At 34.7% G+C, this 21318-nt stretch overlaps 1 long non-coding RNA gene across 1 annotated transcript in view; it reads right to left on the bottom strand.

Annotated features, from left to right (window-relative positions):
* Positions 1-13071, bottom strand: part of LOC107195338 — a 17189-nt gene extending 4118 nt beyond the window's left edge. The window contains exons 1-3 of the long non-coding RNA XR_001516461.2: positions 12917-13071; positions 12254-12343; positions 842-1026 (exon numbers count right to left, since the gene is read on the bottom strand). This is a non-coding gene — a long non-coding RNA (uncharacterized LOC107195338). The remainder of the gene's footprint in view (positions 1-841; positions 1027-12253; positions 12344-12916) is intronic.
* Positions 13072-21318: the final 8247 nt, after the last annotated feature.

The following is a 21318-nucleotide window of genomic DNA, read 5'->3' as shown; positions in this document are numbered from 1 at the left end:
GATAGATCAGGTTCCTAAAGGCAGATTAATTATGTTAAACTCTCCAATATTGTGGATGGAGAACTTTTTTTTCTCACTGAAATAGATACTTTGCATATTGTTCTTTTCAGCCTGACACACTACAGATACCTGATTTGCTCTCATAGAATTACGTACACCAACACTTCCAATAAGAGAACTCATTCGACAGCAAATGGAGTGTGGCAATGGGCCCACACTCTCGGAAATCACAGGGATTGTCCTGCACCTCATCAATTTGAAGCAGTTAACTTAATGGAATGGTGGAATAGTCTTTTGAAGATCTAGTTACAGTACCAGCCAGGTGGTGAAACCTTGCTGGACTGGGTCTGCCAAGTGCTATATATGCTCTAAATTAACATCCAATGCACAGTGTTATTTTTCTTAAAGCTTGAAATTATGGCTCTGGGAATAGAAACTGCTTGTTTCCCTCATACACTAAAGATACAGTAGCAAAGCATTTGCTTCTTGTCTCTATAACTGCAGACTCTGCTGGTCTAGAGGCCTTAGTTCCAAAGGGAAGAATGCTTCTACCTGCAGACACAATAATGATACCAATAAACTAGAAATTAAGACTGTGCCTGGATATGTTGGGTTCTTCATGTTATTGAATAGATGGATAAAAAGAGATTATTCTGATTCTTGATCCTGAGTATCAAGGGAAATTGGGTTGCTACTCCACAACGTGCATGAGAAGAAGGACTGTTATATTTACGTACCCACAGACAAACATGGTCTCCCTTCTAGGGATTTATTTTGATGTCAAGAGAGATGACATGACCCACTCACCCTTGAATGTGAATAAAGTATATTTAATACTCACAACAAACTGGAGTCTCCCAGGACATGAAGGTCTCAAAATAACAAAGGACATCCAGCATAGGTGAGTCCTACAAACAACGAGGAGACTGCAAAAAGCTGAAATTCCCACAGTTTGCAAAAGCAAAGGACATGTGTAGGGCTTCTTTCCTTCATTGCCCAGATGTGGATCATGCAGGGATCTAAAAGCTATTAATGGTGAAACATCAAAAATAGAGTCAGTCTCTTAATTTTGAGGACATCCCTTAGAACACCTCTTAGTACTCTCATAGCCTGAGATTGAAGTCAATGAAAAGTTTGACAACCCCAAAAACCGAGACAGGACTAATTATAATGACCCAGAGCTTTTAGTAATGAATGTTTCAGTAGTTGTACCAGACAGTGAATCACAACCAAATGAAGCTCTTGCAAGGTATATAAGGATTATGAAATGAATAGTGTGGCTATTATTGTTGTTTCTAAATGTTATAAATCTAAACTATGTAACCAGTTCCAGAACCTAGGACTATAACACTTATAAGTACTTCTTCCTTAATTTGATTTGAATGTATTTTCTTCCCCTCTTCATTATCTACAAATATTATAACGTGTTTAATAGTTAATTTTGTATCATAATATTTATGTTATTGGAAATCAAAATTAATCAGCTTGTAACAAAGAAAATCTCCCAAACACTAAAAGGAATCCTCTTTTGGGAAAAAAGGATAATGTATATATAATTTGTATGTTAATCATGTTAAGTGAAAGCATGACATTGTCATAGTCTTTATTTGGATATTAAGTATAGTTTTAGGACATGCATATGTCAGTTTCAAGGTGGCAAGGGGCAGACATAGAGTGTATATGTTGGCTTCCTAGGCTGCACTAAGTTTCCTAGAATTATCGTCCATGTTTCTGATTACAGTGGGCTATCATTAAAAAAAAAAAAAAATATGAGATCTGGAGCATGGAAGTAGAACAGCAATGATTTTTGTAGCACAAGCACACATTGTCATTTATCTGCTAGCTCACATCATTGACGTGAAGCAATTGCCAGGCCTGCAACTATCCACTCTTTCTGGGATTCTCCTTGGATTTCTGCAAATCTTGGGCCAGATATGGGTGTTTATATCCAAATGAAGTGCTCTGGATTCTGCAGGATGTGCATGCTACATAGGTCAGAGTCAGTAAGAGCTGATGTGAATTTTAGTCAATATCATGAACTTCAGCTCATGCTCATGGATTCCAGCTTTTCTTGCTCTTCAGAACTTTGTATCAATCTTTCCTTTATGACCGCCTTATCTGTGGATTTGAAGTTTGGCATCAGATCCTAGGACAGACCATAATCTAAATGTAAATGCCAAAACTATAATATTTCATAAAGAAAACATGAGAGAAAATCTTAAACACCTTGGAATAGCCAAAGTATACTTGAGAGCATTCTTAGGCAAACCATTTTAAAAATGTTTAATCAACTTTAATGTATTTAATAAGACACCCCCTTCTTTAAAACCCACTATTGATAAAATGAAAGGCAACTATGTACTAGGAGAAAATAATTGCAATACGTATATTTTACAGAAACTTTTCTCAAAAATATATAAAGAACACTTGCAATAATAAGAGGACAACAAAACTAAATAAAAGAGGATAAGATATTGCAACAAATAATACACACAAAAAAATAGAAAAGCAGTAGTAATGGAAAACTATACTCAATATCATTAGTCATTAATAAAATGCATTTTGAAACAATAAGATACCACTACACATTCAGTAGAACAGTTACAATGAAAACAAGATTGACAATATCAAATGTTGGCAAAACATTTGTCACAAAGTATTCCTGGGAATGTAAAATACTATAGGCACTGTGGAAAATAAATTGGCACTTTCTTATAAGGTAAACATACACATACCTTGTGACCCAGCAAGTATTCCTAGATATTTATTCAAGAAAAGACAAAAAGTTCTATAAATTGTTCAATAAATTGTCTACAAAAATTGTAGACAATTTATAGAAACAAAATCTCATTTGTCCATTGGTCAAGAAAGTGAGTTAAATTAGTTCTAGGAAAGGCCTGGCATCACAGGGTGAGTCAGAGTTTGTGGTTTCTTTTCAGTTCCATCTGGTTAAGACCAGTTGTGATGAAACAATAGTCAGTGTTAATATTCCTTGGACAAGTGCCCTTAATGGAAAAAAGAATTTTTTACAAGACAGTTTTTATTGTATACTAAAAATTTGTTGCAGGAAAGGTTTCGTGTAATTTGAAATTAACTGAGTCAAATCATACCAATTACAATTGTTTAATTAGAACAGTTTGTTTCTTCTTATTAATTTTTAGAACAAATTATTAAACAATTAATAAATTAAATTTAGAAAAAAGATTGCAATGACCCCTAGGGCAATTTATAATTTATCATCTAAAATATTACTTTTTTAGTGTTTATTATTGTGGTTTTTAAATGTAAAATACTTCTGAAGTTAAATTTAAAATTTGAGGCTAGGAGTACATATTTAAACCCAGATAGATAGTATGATAATAATTTTTCTAAATATATTATTAAATGGCAATACGTAGGCAAAAATGAAAATAAATATACCTAGTTTTCCATTTGATACATATTTAATATATTAAATTTAGTTTGTTTATGGCTATGTATTGAAGCTGATTTAGAAACACAAAATTAAGCAATATGTCTGATTTTTATTTATAAAATTTAAAATATGCAGTATCCATATTTGAATATTGGTTCAAATTACTATAAGTGCATCATCTTGAACTTACGGATTTCTTGCAAATTTTAATTCACTACTTAGATAGTCTAAACAGAATAAGATGTAGAGATAAACTGTAACAAAAAGTTCAGTATATTTAATGTAAAGTTAAATTAAATGTAAAGGTTTTTTTTTTTTTTTTTAAATTTGGAAACGTCATACACTCCTAAAATTGTATATAAGAATTAATTTTTTGTATCGGATAAGCTACAATCAGGATATAAAATGCGTGATTGCAGAGGAGTTATAATGAATTCAATTAGCTTTTTGCAGTAAAACCTATATTTTGAGGTTATTCTTACAGGCAAATATTTCTATTTCAAAGGAAGAGGCTATTTTTGGTGTTGTCTAAGCTTTTACGTTTTCATCCGACAGATTACTCATAAGGCAGTCTTAGCAGTCATGGCAGGGGTGTCACTTCTCTTGGGCATTGGAGAATAAAATTAATTGACTCGGCTCATCAGGAATGAGATTTGGGAGCTTATGTGGTAAAAAATAAACAGGTAGTAAAACTTCAAGGAGAAGTAACCACTGAGACAATCTACATTTCTGATACTTTATATGTATTTTTCTCAAGGCACCAATGATGGTACATTACCCTCTTTATATAAATGTCTACCTATGCCTAATTGATCAGTGAGCAGCTAGAGGATAGGATTTGCTTTTGTTTTTTTAATTTAGTTTTAATCTCCACTTATAACTCAGTGTCTGGCCTATATTATGGTTGCTATTATCCTTTGTTAATTAAATATAACTAGATAAGTGAATAAACTCACAGATGTTTCTTTAGGCAAAATACAAATCTTATCAGTTGAATCATTTTTAAAACTATTTGTTCTACTACTTTATTGGTAGGAGTTCAAATATTATGGAAATTTTTACTTTTGAAAATATTTAATTGTATAATAAATAAATAGTGTTAACTTTTTAAGTTATAAAAGTTCCCGAAATTAGGCTTAGTTGCTTGTCTAAATATTGTCTCTCACAATTTCTGTAGGGTTGGAACAAAATTAGAAATATACAGAATTTATCTTGAAAATTTCAATTTAATTATTTTGTAAATTTAAGGATAAATACTGAAACACATAGTGGATATACTCAATTTATCATGTAGACACAGAGGTCTATGATACAATATATACAAAGAGCAAATAATTACTTGAAAGAATATTTATAAATATTTTGGTGAATGTCATGAGTGTTGGACATTAAAATAAATTAATTTTTAGGCCAAGGTATCTGGTGTTAAAATAAATTACTTAATTTGTATGCCAAGGTATCTGGTGTTTAAGTTTCTTTTAAAGATATGTATTTAAATCTCTAATTATACTTATATAATCACTTCCTGTATATATATACTGCAAATTTTTAAAAATTTATTAGTTAGGCATCCTGTTGCTCTGCAATAGTTATCTTTTCAATCAAAAGAATTTAAACTAAAAGAGCTATAGTTGATCACATAATGACTGCTCCATTAACCTATATATTCACTGTGTTCTCAAGTCTAACATATGTAAATCTGCAAGTAAATTGAATATACACACTTAAAAAACAATGCAACTGACAAGATGTCAAATCTGTTTTTTATATTTGTAAATGTGTTAGATGCCTCCAAATAGTTTTTTTGCCAAAAGTTGTTTTAGCAGATCTTCATTACAAATATAGATACAATAAAAAACATTTGATTAACATGTACATAATAAAACTGAATTTGCTGACTGCATTTGTTAAAGGTTTAAGAAGTCTCAAAGGTTTAAACTGTTTTATTCATGAATTTAGGGTGAAAATTCAACAGCTAATAATAACGCATAAGAGTAAATAGGGTCAAATACCCAAGCCTCTCAAAACTGTAGAGTAGCATTGTGTTGGCTGGAAAATTACTGCTTGGCTATCACCCATAGGAACATAGGTTATCACCCATGAGAACATAACATTCTAACAATAAGCTTTCTGCTTCTGTACCCCCGCTTGCACACCTGACCTGTGAGTTGACAGGTAGTGAATAGGAGAAAAATAGACCTTTGTGTACAGACAGAATGAGGAATGGGGTTTAGGGCTAAAAACCCTGTACCTCTACATTTCGGGGCTACTTAATTTGGGGTCTGCGTACCCCTGGCAGACCCAGCTGGCTGAATAAAGAGTGTGTTTCCTATAACTCACTGTTTTCTAGTAGTCCATGTGTCTATCGGGGGCTGGCAGCTACAACATTTGGTGGCCCCAGCAAGATCTCAGGGAGTGGCCCTGGGATCTAAGACCGGACCAGCCTCCGAAGTGGTTGCTGTCCCTGTTGCGGATTCAAAGGGGTGGCCAACCTGAGACGTTCCAGGGCCCTTGAATGCCGTGACGGGGTCAATGCAATCGTCAAGGACGCAACCTTTAGGACACACTCTTTGTTCCTGGTCCCGACAGGAATCTCCGAGGCCTCAACGTCTGGATAAAAGGTACCTTTCTGTTTCTGTTTCTGTTGACTAGTCACCAGGGGTGCATGGAGAGACTGGACGCAGTCATATCTCCCGGATCGTGGCCAGGCCGCGGGACACCGCCTCCTGTGCCCTGTTTTCAGGTTCTGTCTATTGTCTTTGGTCTTGTCTAGGTTGTGGGTGGCGGACTTCTCTGGGTCCACCTACACTCCAGTAATTGTTCTTGTCTGAGTGTCTGTTTTGTGTTTTCTGTGCAAGCGATGAGGGGAAGCCCGAATTCACAAAAGACACCCTTGGGGTGTTTCCTACGACATTTCAAAGACGGGTTTGTAAAGGGAGCTGACTATGGCATAAAGTTTTCTCCAGGCAGATTAAGGACATTGTGTGAAGTTGAGTGGCCATCTTTTGGTGTATATTGGCCTCGGGAAGGTTCCAAAGGGTTGGTGAGGAATATTTGGAAGATTGTCACGGGAGACCCAGGACATCTTGATCAGTTTCTCTACATCAATCAATGGTTAAACCTTGTTCAGACACCTCCTCCTTGGCTCCGCTGGTGTGCCCTTTCTCTAGGGGCGCAAGTCTTATTTGTGGGCATCCTGAAACATATGGCAACCGAATCTCCAAGACAGCCCAGTCCCTCAGTCCTCCAATCTCCACCGGAGGACAGTGACCTTCCCCCACCCTATAATCCAGGACAACAGAGGCCAAATAGCACCGCCTCACTTCCTCAGATGCGGGCTGGTAACCCCTACGGGCCTCCTGCTCCTGCTCCTGCTCCAGGCGTGGTACCAGCCGATATCACCACCCCGGCTATCCGCTTCTTGCGAGAAGCACCACCCCAGGGGCATCACACAGACAGACCCTTTATGGTTTTACGTGCCTTTCTCAACTAGTGACCTGTACAACTGGAAGGCACAGAATCCGCCTTTCTCTGAGAAACCCCAGGCATAAATAGGACTCTTAGAAAGTGTCTTTCAGACTCACTGCCCCACCTGGGATGATTGTCAACAGCTTTTAATTACCCCCTTCGCCAAGGAAGAACGCGAATGCATTCGGACTGAAACACAAAAGATAGCTGTGGGAGGGAGGAGAGTTGGGGAAGCAGGGGACAGATTGAGGAGGAATTTCCCTCCACCCGCCCAGACTGGGGACACAATTCTCAGACAGGGAGAATGGCATTAGTTCAATACCACCAGATTCGAATTGGGGGAATTAAGATGGCTGCTTGTCAGCCAACTAACCTTTCTAAGGGTTGAACAAGCCATACCGGATATACACCTTCGTTGATCCTGAGGCTCCTGAGAACCAGCAGGCAATTAATATAGCCTTTGCTACTCAGGCAGCCCTTGATATCTGGTATAAATTACAAAAATTAGAAGGTTTTGCAGGAATGAACCTGTCCCAACTTGTTGAAATAGCCCAGAAGGTGTTCAACAACAGGGAGGCACCAGATGACCCCAAACATATGGCTAAAATCCAAAGCTACTGTCTTCAACCCAGCCAATCTGCTGCCAGATCCAGATCCCAAGAACCCCATTCATGACTGCACAGAGTTCACTGATGCTGTGTGTTCCTCGTGGCCAGACCTCAAAGACTCCCCTCTGCCTGAGGCCAATGAAGTTCTGTTCACGGACTGGAGCAGCTTCATGCAGGAAGGAAGGAGGTATGCTGGGGCAGTGGTCGTAACTCTAACTGGCACCATCTGGTCACAGCTCTTCCTCCTTGAAGCCGTATAGATGCCTAAGACTCTTGCTATTGTTCTTTGTAAAGGGCATCAAAAAAGGAATAGTCCTGAGGCTGAGGGAAACTGACGAGCCAATGCAGAGACAAGAACAGTGGCCACAAGGCCAGTGGGACCCCACCACATCTACTGACTGTTGTACCTTACCCAGAACTGCCTCCGTCTCTGACCTATATGGCAAAAGAAAACATTTTCAAGATAAGGGAGCCACTAGGAACCAACAGAGGTGGTGGACAACCCCAGATGGAAAAATCAGGCTCTCATGGGCCCTTGGAAGGACTCTCCTACACCATCTCCACCAGACCACACACCTAGGGTGAACTAAGATGCTCCAAGCTTTAGACCCCTACTTTCACTTGTTAGAAGGGAGAAGAACCTCAGAGGAGATTGCCTCACGATGCCTAGCTTGTGCCCAACTTAATCCAAAGAAGGGGAAGATAGAAGAATCTAGACACAGAGAAAGAGGAATCTATCCGGGGAACCACTGGGAAGTCGATTTCACTGAGGTAACCCCGCCCAGATTCGAATTCCCCCAATTCGAATCTGGTGTGAGGGGCTACAAATATTTACTTGTTTTTATAGACACCTTTTCAGGATAGATAGAGGCCTTCCCCACCAGGAAAGAAACTCTGTATATTAATGGATTCACCCCATTTGAAATTTTCTTTGGAAAACCCCCACCTTTAGTACCTAGAATAGAAGATGAGAAAAAGGCAGAACTACGTAACCTTGTCTTACTTAAGTCTTTACAGGTCCTTCAAAGTGTACAGAAGGAGATTTAGTCCTGGGTTTGTGCTGCCACTCAACCCCAGGGGACGGACTTCCCCATTAGTTTCAGCCCGGGGACTCTGCGTGGATCCGGAAGTTCACTTCCAAGGGACTAGAACCCAAATGGAAAGGACCCTTCACTGTCTACCTGACGACACCCACTGCAGTTAAAGTAGACGGCATCCCATCATGGATTCATCACTCCCACATGAAGGCAGCTCGAGAGTGGACAGCTCAGGAAGACGGGCCCTTAAGACTAAGACTCAGGCATACATAAGTCTAACCCTCTGTTTCTTCCTTTTTTCCTCTTTAGCTCAGGCATTTGACCAGCTGCAACCAAAACCAGAAAGAGCATTAATAACTTTGCTAACGGCAATACACAAGGTCTTAAATAAGACCATCCCAGACATAGGACAAGATTGCTGGTTGTGCCTAAACTCAAAACCCCCTTACTATGTCAGGGTAGGAACTCCCCTAAACTTAACTGAGCTCAGCAGGCTAGAACTTCAAGTAGATTCACTAGCAGGAGTAGTCCTCCAAAATAGAAGAGGTTTAGATTTATTATTCTTTGAACCAGATAGATTATGCATGGCTCTAGGTGAAACCTGTTGCTTCTATGCCAATAACTGGAATAATTAGAGAAAGTTTACTACTAGTACAGAGAAATTTAGATGCCAGGGAAAAAGAGAGATTAGAATCAAATAACTGGTTTCATAGGATGTTCAATTGGTCGCCATGGCTAAAATCCCTCCTATCTGCTGTAGCTGGACCTTTAATCATCCTCCTTCTCTTGTTAACTTTTGGCCTATGTTTCTTTAATTTCTTGTTTGCATATATAAGGAAGAGAATTAATTCTATTAAACTTTTAATATTACAAAATACTTAAGAGGCTATGAGCAAATTCTGCATGAAGAATCAAGGATTTGATTTTTGCTAAGGCCAGTGGGGAATGTGCTGGCTGGAAAATTACTGCTTGGCTATCGCCCATGGGAACATAGGTTATCACCCATGAGAACATAACATTCTAACAATAAGCTTTCTGCTTCTGTACCCCCGCTTGCACAACCGACCTATGGGTTGACAGTTAGTAAATAGAAGAAAAATAGACTTTTGTGTTCAGATAGAATGAGGAATGGGGTTTAGGGCTTAAAAACCCTGTACCTCTACATTTCGGGGCTGCTTAATTTGGGGTCTGTGTACCCCTGGCAGACCCAGCTGGCTGAATAAAGAGTGTGTCTCCTATAACTCACTGTTTTCCAGTGGTCTGTGTGTCTATTCGGGGCTGGCGGCTACAACAGCATCAATCAATCAATTCAAATACTGAAAGAAATATAGAATGTGAGATTTGTAGGTGGAGGTTATAACCTATAGAGAATCAAGGATAAAGATTACAGAGGGCTTCTTAACAGATACCATGCAAACAAAATGAGAGTATAGTAAAATAGTTGAAATGATGAAAGAAAAAAACCAAAAACAACCTGGAATTCACTATCTAGCAAAATTATCCTTCAAGAGTGAAAGAGAAATAGACTTTCCATATCTTGAGTTTAAACTCCATGATAAAAGAAACAAGTCAACGTGGTCCAATAAAACCCAAGTGTATAAAACTGAACTGTTAAAAAAAAAAACAAAAACAAAAACCCAGAGGCTCTAAATGGTGTCAGTCATGCTAAAAGCTCATTATAGCAAACCTAGATTTAATACATGATAAAATTGCAGTTTCAACCTCTTGCAAAAACATAATCTTACTCCACCAGTATTGAATTTTCCGGCCAAGCACCAGTGAAGTAATCAGTCACAGGGACCCTCCCAATCTCCTACAGAAAGAAGAGGCAATCTGCATGATAAAAACTTTTCTCATTGTCTTCCCCCAAAGAAAAGATATCTGGGTCCAAGAAGAATCCTTTCTTTTGTTTGTTTGTTTTCCTGCTTGCTTGTTTGTTTTGTTAATGACTGCCTTGTCCTACCCTTCTTCCTATAAATATTTTCCATTTTGTATAATCCCTATGAATGGCTTTCTAGTTGCTACATATAATAACCTAATGTGCTTAATAAAGCCAATTAGATCTTCAAATTTACTCAGTTGAATTTTGTTTTCTAACAGTATCTAATGCATCAATTGATCTAAAAATGCTTATGGAGGAAGGAGGCAGGCTAGGTGGGAAGAAAGGAAAGAAGGAGGGAAGGAAGGAAGGAAAGATGAAGGGAGGAAAGAAGGTAATGAAAATTACCTTCTTTTTTGTTTATTTGTTTATGATGTTAATTATCTTTGAACATGAATAGAATAGAAAATAGTAAATTAGAAAATAGTAAAAAGTAAAAAATAAGAGACGTTTTCTTAAGAACAAACCTTGAAAAATGTCAGTATTTAATCATTAAGTGGAAATAGAGCTATAGAGAGTAGGATACAAAGGAAGCTACAGAGGTCACAGTCTCAAGAACTACTAACCGAAGTATAAATTTAAGAAAAACATCAAAATTGACTGTAGAAAATGGTTTCATTCGCCTTATGCTACAATACTAAAGTTAGTTTAGGAGTACTACATCTGTGAATAAGTACATATATGCTCTGAGCCAGAAAAACTAGACCCTTGGAAGGACACTGTGCTTGAGATTAATAGGTTTACAAAACTGTTATAAAACAAGGTTTAAAAAAAAAAATGGCTTCAAAATCTACCTTTCTATCCTAAAATTAATTTAAATTGAAGCTAAAACAGTGGTCTATATGTCAATAAGCTCTGCTGAGAGAGTGGATGCCTATTTGACCCTGCAATTGGAAAACTGAACTTTTGGTCAACAATGAGTTGGGGAAAAAAGCAGAGACCTCTGTTCTGAGATGAAATACTGAAGGGTAGGGAGAGTGTCCTCTGGCTAGTGTCACACTAACTATATCCAAAGGCAAAAGACTCTTATGAAGAAATGTTTTCCAGCATAGAGTTATAGCACTTATAAATATTTAAATCAAAATGTGGATTTGCAAAGATCACCTGGCATTACAGAAAGCAATCCACTATAAGTGAAATTCAACTAGAGACAGAAATAATATATGTAAAACATCAAAGTGTGAGCATGTTAGAATTAAGATATATAGACTATAGAAGATATATGTAAAATTTTTGAAAAAATAAAACAAGCAGTAAAAAGTCTTCCTACAAAAAATGATCAGGAATTAAATGGTATCATCTTAAAATGAATTTTCTATAAATAAAGTATGAGTCAATATACTGTCGGTTAAACAGCATATTAAAATGAACTAAAACAAGAAAGAGCAAAACAAATAAAAATGTGTCCAAAGAGAATTGTCAAAAGGCATAGAGATACAAAACATGAAGAGATAATAAAACATATGAAGGACAAAATGAGAATATTTAATGGATAAAATCAGCATCTCACATGTGAAGAGTAGAAGGAAGGAGACAGTATAATATTTAAAAAGATAACGTTTGGGTTTCATACTATATTTAAAATAAGATTAATAAAGTAGAACCCAAGCTTGGACACACCCAGTAAAATTATAAATCATCAAAGACGAAAAACAAATACTAAAAGTATCTAGAGAGAAGAGAGATTAGGCAAAAGGAATAAAAATTAAAATTGCAGCAAAGATGGATGACCGAAACAAGAAAATAATGTCATTAAAATGTTAAGTGAAAATAAGTATTAATCTATAATCTGTACCCTAAAATATTGTATTAGATATTCTCGTTTTAATGCTCTGATTTTACTCACATTTCACATGCTCGGCTCTCCAGGAAACTTGTGATAAGCATCCACTAGTTCTCTTGGACTGTTTTGTTTCAGCCACTGAGGAGTCATCAGCTGGAGATCAGAGGATGACAGAACAGAAATTAAGATAATTATTTCTGAAGATTTCTCTCTATGGGTCTTTAGGTTGTGAGGGTTCCTCTTTCAAAGTCCCCAAATCATTTGCGTTGGTCCTTTTCTACAACTATAGTTGTTAATAGTTCCAATATCACTGCCACATCTAACTCTTCAGACCTCGAGGTGGAACTTCTCCTTGCTGTTGTTAACCCCAAGGTGCTTCATTATCCCTGGTTTATTTTTATTATCCCTTGACACATGGTCTGTTATGTATTTTTCCATTTGAGTGTACATTCTGTTTCTATCTTAAGAATCTAAATTATATTATGTTTCAAGATTTAAATAGCAACAGAGTAGGATAAACAGAATTTACTTCTAGAAAACATCATAAGAGAATATCTAGAGGAAAAATATCAGGAAGAAGGAAAAATTGGGATAAAAGAAAAATAATACACAAATACATTTAAAAACTTTTGTAAATCTTCCGAATATAGCCTAATGTCTGTAACAACACACTAATAATATTAACAAGAACACTCCCTGGGAGGATAAATTAATTCATATGCCAACCTAATATATTAAGGTATTTGTGTTATCAAACTCTGGTTTATGTGTCCAATGCCTCAAAAGGCCAAATCTCGAAACGTCAGCATTCGGAGTAAAGAAAGGTTTATTGATCAAGAAGTTGCCAACGGAGAAGATGGGAGACTTAGCAATGCCTCAGATCCATCTTATCCACTGGACTAAGTTAAGAGTTTTTAATCTGGAGAAGGGGGTGTGAGGGGAAGTTAAGATAAATTCCTGTGGTCTTCGGTCTCTTGATAAAGTCTCAAAAAGTAGACTCTAAAATGTAATCGAAGGGTCACATGTCAGAGATGGTCTTGAGTCACCATTGTTTTCTGCAAAGTAAGCTTGTAAATTATTGTCCTGTGGCCATTCCTTTCTATGAAGCAGCAGAAACATTGTTTTGAGACATTTATGGTTTTCTCAAAAGTGTTGTTTGCCAGTAGGTCACAAGTTACTGACTCAGGAACCAGTCACAGTCACACTGATCCCCACAGTTTAAACATTATGTAACCTATTGATAAGGTTAATACAGTTTTGTTAGGGGAAAAGCAGAAGATTTAACTTATAGAGATGAGCAGAGAGCCTGCTTTGTGTGGTACGGTTACATATGGATGAAGGTGATCATAGTTAAAATATTCTAACATATTTTTATCATTGAGTAGAGAGGTTTAAATGTCAATTTTGTTAATTTACACATGGCAAAATGCTGAGTTTATTATTAGATATACTATGTACAAATTATAAACTGTAGATATAAATAAACATGGAATAACAAAAAATGAACAAGATTCAATAATCTAAAAAAAAATGAAAAGAGAAAAAATAAGTATAAAGGATGAAAAAAAGCCAGTCACAAAAAGACGAACTGCGTAATTCCACTCATATAAAGTATCTAAATTTGTCAAATTCATAGAATCAAAGAGTAAAATGGTTGTTGCCCCAGATTGGGGGAGTAGAAATGCAAAGTTATTAATCAACAGACAAAAGTTTCAGCTAAGCAAGATGAGTATGTTTTAGATATTGGTTGTATGATATTATATCTATAATCAGCAATATTGTGTTGTACACCTAAAATTTCATAAAAACATGGATCTCAGGCTATGTTCTTACCATGATAAAATCAATTCTAAAAAGTTACATAATATATAAATAGTTATAAGAGAAAATAAAAATGATTTTAAAAACCCACTTTATGTTAATGGAAATAAAATAGAACTTAAAAATACCAGTTATAAATACTATGAAGTGAGTCACTTATGGAAAAGTGACACAGAGAGGGTGGGACATGTTACTTTTTTTTTCTGACAACAGTGAACAAAGTCAGAAACTAAAAATAATAAAAGAACTGTAATACACATAGAAGGCTCCTTTTGGACAAGAGATATCATAGTTATAAAGAGACGGTCAGGAATTTATGGAGTGTAGTTATGGATTCAGTCGAATGGGTGAATATACCTAAGAGGGATATAGCTCTCATAATATAGATATTATGTCCTCAACAACCTTACTTTCAGGGTCCTCTTTATTTTTCCGGAAAACTAATTTGAACACAAGAAACCTCCATATTGAGCCCGCTGAAAAGGTGTTGGTCTCCATTTCGTCGGACATTCAGCAAAGGGATAGTATATCCATGTCAGTGGAAGCAAGCACAGAGAAGACGTGATTCTTAGAAAGCCTCACTACTAAATGTTAAATAAAATAAACGTTCCACAAACCTTGGCGAACACTGATGTTTAACCTAGCATCACGCAGTAACCACCTTGCAGGCTCAGCTTTAGAGTTAACGCAGAGACTCCAAAGGTAGAAAAACAAGGAAAGATGCCTAGACTCACACTGTGGGACTCATAACACACATACATTATATTTCACATATCACAGCTGGAAACCTTTAAACAATTCAAAAAGAGTGACTATCCTTTACTGATAGAAATGAAAACCTAAGAAGATAGACTATTTTTGAGCATTTTCTCTATGTATTAGATTGCTAATATAACCAAAGACATAACTACAAATTCAGGCAGTACTTATTTTAAAGTTTGTTATCATCCGATTCTTGTCAAGTAAAAAAAAAAAAAAAGTCATGCTTATGTAGATCATGCAGTTAAGTCAAAATTCTATATGGCAGAAACATTAAATTGTTTCTACTTATACTTTTTCCTTATTATTTCCCTTATTTATTATGATTGCCTTATTCCAAAAAGAATTTGAGGCAGCAACGTGTTGCTTAGTCACTACTATTTTAAGTTATGAATGATAATTTAGCTGCTGAGGTACTTATAGTAATAGCAAATCAAGAAATGAATAGTAAAGATTTTCTAACATATATGCACCAATAAAAAATTGTTTGTAATCCACTTGAATTAAAAAAATAAAATGAACACTTGTAAAGAGAAAAAAAATTCTATTGTTATCATCTTAGAAACAATGATTGTGGTTTTCTAAATATCTCCTTTATATATATATTAATAAAATTGAATTAAAATTATATCCATAACGACATTACTTTATAGTGAATTCCAGTGTATTAGATTTTGAGAAATATAATTTTTTTCTGAAAAACTAGAGGAAAATCAATATTTTAGTATGACATCTTACAAAACTACTTCCTTAAAGTTTCATGTTTCTTTACTTAATATCTTATTTATAGAAAAATATATAAAAAGCTCTTTTGACTGTTTTTAGTCTTTCCATAAATATTACACTATTGTTTTATCTTATTAATATGTTTTATTATATTTGTTGATTTGATGAAATTGTGGTTTTTATTGTATTAAACTTACCATGGCGTCTTAAGATCTAGTTGTTGGCTTTACAATTTCAGGAACTCAGCTTTATACATGCAGCCAGAATTACCAATCTCTAGAGAAGGGGAAATTCACTAGTAAATTAATTTGAGACTTAATTTTGTGTCAGAAAGTTGTGTCAGAATAACAATGTTATAAATACATTATAACATTATAAATATTATCTAATTACTGGAATGGAGAGGTAGATTTTTGATCCCCCAAATTAAAAAAAAGTAAAAAAGATAGCTTAATATTCATAGAAAATAAATACATATGATTTATCTTTTGAACTGGACCAAACTACTTGCATTCTAAGAAAAACAAAAATATCCTGTTTGTAAAAACTGTTGAAAGTGGACTTTGCGAAAGATCAAATTGCTACCAATCAATGAAGTGGAAATCTAGCCTTTGCCCAATGATCAAATCTCAAGCCAATCTATGAAGTACAAATCTAACCTGACTTCATCTAGAACCAATGAATTCTTCTATTTTTATTTAAGATAACCTACCTCATCTTCCTCCATTTTCCCCATAAAAACCCAAGCTCCTCACCTGTGGAGTGGGGGATGGGCACAACATGCTATTTGGGCTCCTGCCTAAATCTGTACTCTCTAAATTGCAATTCATTTGATCCCAAATAAACACTTTTTATTCGACTATTGACAGATGTTTCAGAGAAACTTCATTTGAGACATGAAGACAACACATTGTTCCTAGCTTTAATTTTCTGATACGTTAGGAGGCTCATCACTGTTCTCCGTGTGGGGTAAAAAATGTATTAGAGTTTTTTAGTACTACGTATTACTTTGCCTCAGTTATAGTTAGTTATGTAATTCCATTTTAGAAAATTATCCCAATTCACTAAAACAAAATTTATAAACCATAACTGAAGATATATTCATTTTGGAAACATATTCTCACCTCCATTTTTAAAGTAAATCCTAGTTATGGTATCAAAAGTGACAATTCCTAAACTAATATTTATACTTTAAAGCTTTGTTGTGTCTGGGACTTAAAGTCAATCATGATTTAACTGCACACATATATACTTGATCTTTTAACTATTCAAAGAGGCAGACACATTTTTCTAACAATATATTGTAAAATTATTTTTTTTTATATTAAGGCAAGTAGATTGCTTTCATATACATCTTGCATATTACTGTCAAGATCACTAGATTTGACCTGTAGTTAGATGAGCAAAATTAAATGAAACGTAGTCTGTAGGCTTATTCATGGCTTTGGTGATAGGTAAGTTAAATAGGTTGAGTGGAGTGATTATTTTACAATGTATATATGTATATCAAAACATCAAGTTGTATACTTGTATACCTTAAATATATAAAATTTATTTTAAAATAATTTTTACCTCAATAAAGATAGAGGAAAAGGTATAGAATCTCTTTAGAGTAGTTATAGAAGGCATTCTCACAGAATAACTCCCTTTAGTAATAATTCAGATATATATAAAATACTTAATTGGTATAAACTACCAGTTAATGACTATCAGTGTCTTCATACTCAATGGGTATAAAATTGAGCAGTAGAAAGTTTTAAATTAAAATTGGATATTTACAATGCTTTCTTTTTCTGTAGGCATTATTTTTTAGAGAAAATCCAAGAATTTTACTCAGCTTCAGGTTTAAAATGGCTTAGTATTTGTCTACATGGCTAGAAAACTGTCTGTTCTTATCAACAATAATCAAATTGTGTGATTCTCTAAAGAGAACTATGGCCAGTTGATGAGGTAAATCAATGATAGAATGGATTGCATGTGTTGGTTGCACTGAAGAAGCAAGTATTATTCTGAAATATAGTTTGAAAAGTGTGGTTTATCTTAGATCATTCTTTGGAATAGGAAGATAATGATTTTTATTTATTTATTTATTTTAACTCTGGTTAGCTGAAGACTGCTCAGTCTTAGGCTAAAAAAAATTGAGGAAAACATTGATTATTTTCTAAAATAATACGTTAATTTTTTTTTAATAAATAAAGACTAAAGCATGGAGAGACTAATGGAAATCTTCAAGTAGAAAAGAGCCTGTTAAACAGATATATAAATAATGATACTCCATCTATAACACTTCTATTAAATTATAATCTTCCCTCTACTCAACGTTCCCTCTATTGAAGTAAACCATTCTTTTTCTCAGACTATTTAAAAGGATTAAATAACTTACCAATGACCCAAAAGGAAAATTAGTATTATAATTATTACATATTAATTCTAAATAATTCATCCCAATAAAGAGTAATTATGGAAAATTAATTTTTAATACTTTAATTTCACATACTATATTGACTTGAAAGATGTAATAGTTTAGTTTTGGACTGAATAAAAAAAAGAGCCATTAATTATTTTAATAATACCTCATCATACACATAGTCTAGTCATTTTACTTGAATAAGAATTTTAAAAATTATCTTGAAACTTCTCAGACCATTAGTTGTACTACCTACATGCATGCTTGGCCTTTAATTTAAAAAAAGCAAGGTTGTTTTTAGCAAGGTTATTGTTTACACCTTGCTAGCTGAAAAATGAATGCTTCATTTTTAAGATAATCAGAGCTGCTTTCTGATGATGCAATGAAAAGATTCTCTCAACTTGTGTTGTTATTTTAGTGTGTTACCATATTCTTTCTTCAGCATTATTTGTATGTAATTCTTTTTATAGTTTCATAAGGGAACAAGTTATGTCTATTTCTACAGATGAAACTCTGCATGTGTTTCATCATGCGAATACAGGTAGCTATTTTCTCTGACAACATTTTTGTTAAGAATAATTATCACTTGATACATAATAGTTGAAAAGAAATTCTGGCAAAACTGACCAAGAAGTCATTTGTGATGATGATTCCTGAAATGTTTAGTTAGGCGATGAGATGCCTGGTTAAAGTTTGAAACTGTAAAATCTGAAAAATCCGTACATTTTTTGTGTGTGTGTGGAGTGGGGAGTTAGATTAGGGAAAAAATTCTTGCATTTGTAAATCGAATACATAAATATTTAGACTGTAAAAAAGAGGAGAAATCAATTTTTAATTTTGGATCTTTCAATCTACTATCTTAAGTTCAAATACATATAGGCAAATGAGGTGAAAACTTTGTTAAGAAATGACATTAGAATATAATTTTATGAAAACTTTACCTAGATTTCTTGGCAAAAGCAAATCTTTTTAGAAAACACAAATTCAAAAAATGTGTTGAGAAATAAAGTTGAAAAATAAAAATATATTAGTTATTATTATATCATAAATGAAGGTCAACATCTACAAAATATGGATTCAATTGTGTAACTTTTGATATGAAAACCATCACGTAGACTATAGAAAAAAGTATGTTTAAAGTAAGGGCACCCAGGACAACATTAACATATCAAGAAAGTTTGAAAAAGAACCCAAAAGAACTCCTATACATGATATATACAGTTGCTTTAATTTTTAAAGTAATATTAGTTTCAAATGTTCTAAATTAAACTTTGAGAAATTTAATGAACTGGAACATAGATTGGATAAAATTATCTACAATACAGCATAGAGAAAATAAGAGAGGCAAAACACAAGATGATACTTGGAGAATCAAACAAGAAGTTGCAACATATATCTAATATGAGTTCAAAAAGACAGAAGAGGGTAGATGCAATAATCTAATGAAATAAGGCTAGCAGTTTGTCAGAACTGATAACATAACAAAACTTTTAAGTTCAGAGTAAATGAATAAACTAAAAATAAACTCACAAATGAAACAACATTAAAACTGTGTAATCCCTTTTGTTGCAATTGCAAAAGGAATTATTTTTTCCACTTCTTTTTCTGACATTTCATTATTAGAGTATAGGAAGGCTATGGATTTTTGAACATTGATTTTGTATCCAGAAACTTTACTGTATTTGCTTATTGTTTCTAGTAGTGTTCTTGTGGAGTAACTCTATACAAAGAATCATGTCATCTGCAAATAGTGACCATTTGACCTCTTTGTTTCCTATTTGGATGCCTTTTTTATCTTTCTCTTGCCTGATTGCACTAGCTGAGATCTCCAATGTTACATTGAATAACAGTGGCAATAGTGTAAGTAGGGTAGAGGGGGAGGTAAGTAGGGTAAAGGGGGTCAAATATGTGGTAACAGAAAGAAATCCAACTATGGGAGGTGAACATACAGTATAAATATATATGCCTTACTGGGGGAAAAATTGTATAATCCCAAAACAAAACAAGGAGGACACACCGATAGATAATTAAAATGGAAAACTAGACCAAAAGCAAACTGTTCTTTAGCAATGACTGATGTCAGAAAACAATGGAATGATACCTTCAGAATGTTAAGGCAAAAAGAATTTTCAATGTGAGATTTAGTAAACAAATAAAGTACTTCAGCCATTTTTATAGGGTTAGGAGGAGAATACATATTTTATTTTAGACTTTATTTTTTTAATTTAAAGGAAACAAATCAAAAACAATTATTTTCTGGAGGGTGGGAGTAAAATTTCTTAAAATAAGTGCTAGAGGATCCATTTCAAGTGGAAATAAACTGAACCCAAAAGATAAGTTAGATTCAAGAAAGATCATTAATCAGGTATACAGAGACTTGTTGGCATTGATTCTTTATAACAAATGTTAGAATGTTATCAGTACTTCCATATTCTAATCAATTATGCATTTGAACATATGGATACACAGAGCCTGGGTGTCTGACTCTGCACATCATAGCATAAAATTATTTTGGGGTCAGAAGTCATTCTTGGCAACTCAGATTTTTATTTAGAACTTAATAATAGGAGTATACATACTGGTGTGCTATCTTCTTGATAAAATACCTCAATTATTCTGTCATAGACACTGGCAACAACCCTTTCCATAGACAAGGGAAATATACAAATACTGAAACCACAGCAAGTTTCAGACACCAAGGCCAGTGTTTTCCTCAGATTCAAGCGTTCGCTTTTATATTAATCAGATTTTCTCACTTCCTACTTTCCACATGCACTCCTTGTTTACCGGCCAATTATTCTAGACCTTCTGGGAATAGAACTCCAAGGGGCCAAGTGATCATTCCAGAAGTAGACACTGGTCATCCTATTATATAATTAGGTCTCTGTCCTTCTCTCCTTCAAAAAAAAAAACACATGTACATACCAATTCATGCACACGTATCCACAGACCTATGTAGTATTGATAATATCCCTCCCTACATTATTCTGTTACCCAAATACAGACACAACTGTAGTTAGACACGCTCCCCACCACAGTCACAGGCCCCTGCTAGACCTCTGAGACATCAGCCATATTGATAGCTGAGTGTGTCCACAGTCTGCTTCTTACTACCTCTAAATAGTCAAGCCACAGGCACATACAGCTCGTCCTTATTTTGTGTTGGTAGGAATCTTCTGGAATCATTTCTTATGTCCTGATTACTGTCAGTCCATATTTCCTGCCATCTTGCAGCTTTCTAAGCCTTTTAACAATGGTCCTCTAGGTGTATCAGTATTATGCATACACTGACTGAATTCCAGAAGAAAGGGGAAACCTTTTGAAAAACAAACATTGGGAGGACTCTGGAGGAAATGTGTCAGTGAATTCATTCATATCGCTCCCTTCTCTTTTATTCATGATCTTATAAATGGGC

Source organism: Pteropus alecto, unplaced genomic scaffold (genome assembly GCF_000325575.1).
Source record: "Pteropus alecto unplaced genomic scaffold, ASM32557v1 scaffold152, whole genome shotgun sequence".
NCBI classification, from domain to species: Eukaryota; Metazoa; Chordata; class Mammalia; order Chiroptera; family Pteropodidae; genus Pteropus; species Pteropus alecto.
The sequence above is the reverse complement of the archived record's forward strand: the minus strand, read 5'-3'. Positions and strand labels throughout refer to the sequence as shown.